We start from the raw sequence: 4,525 nt of genomic DNA, 5'->3' as shown, positions 1-4,525 counted from the left end.
TTCTTCTAGCTCTCCGTGGTACTTTCAATATTCTTCTGCAACACCATAATTCAAGTGCATCAATTCTTCCATGGTCTTTCTTATTCACTGTCCAACTTTCACATGCCTGTGAGGCTTCTGAAAAAACAATGGCTTGAGTCAGGTGCACCTTAGTTCTCAAACTGATATCTTTGCTCTTGAACACTTTGAAGAGTTCTTGTATAGCAGATTTGCCTAATGCAATACGTTGTTTGATTTCTTGACAGCTGCTTACATGAGTGTTGATAGTGGATCCAAACAAAATGATTGACAACTTCAATCTTTTTTCCATTGGTTAGAATGTTACTTATTGGCCCACTGGTGAGGACTTTTGTTTTCTTTACATTGAGGTGATTACTGGAGAATTCTTAAGCAAAGGAATAACCTAGTCTGATGTGGTGGTGGTGGTTATGTGCCGTGGAGTCGATTCTGACTCATATAGGGTTTCTGAGGCTGTACATCTTTATGGGAGCAGAAAGCCTCATCTTTCTCCTGAGGAACAGCTGGTAATTTTGAACTGCTGTTCCTGAGGTTAGCAGCCCAATATGTAACCACTACACTACTAGAACTCCTTAGTCTGATGTAGATTTTATTAATTTTCTCTGACTTCTCTGTTGAGAATAGTGTAAATGTGTCCAAAGTGGAAATCTAGGGACTAGTTTGGAGGCTCCTACAGTACTTTAAGTGAGAGATGATGGTGGCTTGTACCTGTGTTTTAATAGTAGAAGTAATAAAAAGTGAAAGTGGTGAGAATTCAGAGAGATTCTGGACTAGAGTTGAAGGTTAGGCTGACAGATTTGTTAGCAGATCAAATGTGGGATGTGGGAGAAAGAGATATCAAGGATAACTTGAAGATTTTGTCCTGAGTAATTGGGGAAGACTTGAAGCAAGCAGGGTTAATTAGTAAGGCAGTGGCGAGAAATAAGGAGTTCAGCTTTGTACTTGTTAAATTTGAAATATCTAAGGATCTCTGGTAGCATAGTGGTTATGAATCGGACTGCTGATCTCACGGTCAGCAGTTTGAAACTACCAATTGTTATGCGGGAGAAAGATGAGGCTTTCTGCTCCCGTAAAGATTTACAGCCTCAGAAACCTTGTACAGGGTCACTATGAGTTGGAACCGACTCCATGGCACATAACCACCACCACCACCACCACCACTGAGGTTGCTATGAATTGAAATTGACTCAGTGGCACCTGACAACATTAGAGATCCAAGCAGAAATATATGGGTGGCAGCTGGATATGTGCGTCCCAGTTTCAAAAGAGACATGCAGGCTGGAAATATATCAATTGAGACAAAGTTAGCTTATACAAGATGGCATTTAAAGCCATAAGACTAAAGAAGATCAACAAGTAAGTGAGTGAAGGTAACAAAGAGATGAAGAGACTCGGGAACTGAACCTTAGGATATACCCAATTTTGGAGGTCAGGGAGCTACACAGAGAACACAGCAAAGAAGAATGAGGAGTACCCAGAGAGGTTGTAGGGAAATGAGGTAGGTGTGCTTCTAAAAGCTAACGGTTAGAGAAAAAAAAAAATGTGGTTTGAAATGGAGAGAGCGATCATATTCTGGTAATTATTCATATAAGACAAAGGTTGATACTTGGCCATTGGATATGGCAACGTGTGGTTGTTGTTGGTTGTGGTGTGCCATGGTGTCGGTTGCGACTCATGATGACGCCACACAGGGTTTCTTGCAGAGCTCCTTGGTGGCTGAAGTGACCTTTAAAAGCATAATTTAATTGGAGTAGATTGGGTGAATGAGTGCTTAACTAGATTGGATTCAAGAGAGGATGGGAATAGAGATATTTGAGATAGTACCTATAGGAGTAGTTTTGCTGTAACTGGAAGGAAAGAAATGAACTAGTACCTGGAGGAGGAAGTTGGTCAACAGAGGATTTTTCAAAGGTGGGAGAAATTATGTTTGTGGGTGAATGGAAAAGATCTAACAGACAGGGAAGAATTAATGCAGGAGACTGAGAGGAGAAATGCTCAGTAGGATAAACTAGGTAATGTTTAGTCCATAAGTAGAGCAGTGACCTTTTCTAGGGGCATCAAGTGCTTAGTCACAGTCACAGGATGTGACTGTGACAGGGCGTGATGCAAGTGGTGAGAGTTTGTGGGAAAACTCTTCTGATTCATTCTACTTTTTCAGTGAAATAGGAAGCCAGACCATTGGCATAGAAATGAGGATGGCGATGAACAGGTATTTGAGGCTTGAGAGAGAAGAATGTATGAAATATTCACCCAGGAGAGTAGGACAATCAGTGGACAAGGAAACAAATATGATTGCCAGTAGCTTGAAGAGCTCACTTGAGGTTTATGATAATAAAAGTATGATTATTCTCCAGTCACGGTTAGCTGAATAGATATGTTGTTGTTGTTAGGACAGTTCCAACTCATAGCCACCCTGTGCACAACAGAACGAAACACTGTCTGGTCCTGCACCATCCTCACAATCATTGTTAAGCTTGAGTCCATTGCTGCTGCCACTGTGCCAATCCATCTCGTTCGGGGTCCTCCTCTTTTTCACTGGCCCTCCGCTTTATAAGGAGTTCTACCGTGGTGTTGTGGGATAAAGCACTGGACTGCAAGATCAGTTTGAACAACAAGGTCACTGGTTCAAACTCACCAGCCACTCCTTGGAAACCCTGTACAGGGTTGCTATAAGTCAAAACTGACTCAATAACACTTAACAATGACCACCACCACTTTATGAAGCATGATGTCCTTTTCCAGGTACTGGTCCCTCCTGATAATATGTCCAAAGTCTGAGAGACTACTTAGTCTCACCATTCTATATTGTAAAGAACATTCTGACTGCAATTCTTCCAACACAGATTCATTTGCTCTTCTGGAAATCCATGGTATCTTCAATATTCTTCTATAACACCATAACTGAAACACACCACTTTTCTACAGTCTTTCTTATTCATTGTTCTACTGTCACATGCAAAGGAGGCTACGGAAATAACCATGGCTTAGTCCTCAAACTGACATCTTTGATCGTGAACACTTTAGAGGTCTGGTGCAGCACATTTGCCTAATGCAATCCATCATTTGATTTCTTGACCACTGCTTCCATGATTGTTAATAGTAGATCCAAGGAAAAATGAAGTTGTTGACAACGTCAGTATTTACTTATCATGATGTTATATATTTTCTTTTAATTGAGGTGCAACCCATACTGAAAACTGTGGTCTTTGATCTTCACGAGTAAATATTTTAAGCCCTCTTCACTTTCAGCAAGCTAGTTTATATCATTGGCATAACTCAGGTTGTTAATGAGTCTTCCTCCAATCCTGATGCCACGTTCTTCTTCATATAATCCAACTTGCAAGATCAATGACTTATTCATTGCAAATACCTTTTTAATCAACATAAAGATGACTATACACATGGACCTCACCATATACAATACACAGAAATCAAATTGACTACATCTGTGGGAAGAGACAACGGAAAAGATCCTATCATCAGCCAAAGCAAAGTCAGGGGCAGACTGTGGAATAGACCATCATTTGCTCATTTGCAGGTTCAACCTGAAGGTGAAAAAATTAAAACAAATAGCCTAGAGCCAAAATACAACCTTGAGTTTATCCCACCTGAATTTAGAGATCATATCAAGAACAGATTTGATGCATTAGACACTAATGACCAAAGATCAGAAGAGTTGTGGGATGGAATCAAGAACATCATATAGGAAGAATTATGAATAGCACCAGAATATTGTCAGATATATTGCTGGAAAATTAGTCCATTTGGTTGGGAGGCACCCAAAATATCGCTGGAGAAGAGCTGCCTCCTCCCGCAGAACAGCTGGTAGTTTCAAACTGCTGACCTTGTGGTTCGCAGCCCAATTCGTAACCACTATGCTACCAGAGCTCCTTACTGCTGTTACCATGCTTGAGTCCAACTGGAAAGCTGCCTTCAACAAAAATTATTTAATCAAGCAACTATCTCAGATAGAGAGAGGGGACAAGGAAGTTAAGAATATAGGAGAAGTGGTCTAGGTGGATTTAAACTGGATAAGGAACTGAAAAAACATATACATGAATGAATGAATGGTTTCTCTTTGAAATGTTTTTCTTTCATCGCCATTGATTCAAATCCACTTTATTCTGAATGGTCCACATAAAAACTGCACCACCCAGAAAATGTGTTTGGTTTTGTTGTTGTTTATAGGTGCCATCGAGTCAGTACTGATTCATAGTGACCTTGTGCACAGCAGAATGAAACACTGCCCAATTCTGGGCCAACCTCACAATTGTTGCCACACTTGAGCCCATTGATGCTGCCACTTTGCCAGTCCATCACATTGGGGGTCTTCCTCTTTTACTGTGAGCCTCCACCCTACCAAACATGATATCCTTCTCCAGTGAATAGTCCCTCCTGACAATATGTCTGAAGTATGAGAAACGAAGTTTGGCCATCCTGAACTCCAAGGAGCACTCTGGCTGCACCTCTTCCAGCACAGATCTGTTGGTTCTTTTGGCAGCCCATG

The sequence above is a fragment of the Chrysochloris asiatica genome, unplaced genomic scaffold (genome assembly GCF_000296735.1).
Source record: "Chrysochloris asiatica unplaced genomic scaffold, ChrAsi1.0 scaffold00245, whole genome shotgun sequence".
NCBI classification, from domain to species: Eukaryota; Metazoa; Chordata; class Mammalia; order Afrosoricida; family Chrysochloridae; genus Chrysochloris; species Chrysochloris asiatica.
The sequence above is the reverse complement of the archived record's forward strand: the minus strand, read 5'-3'. Positions refer to the sequence as shown.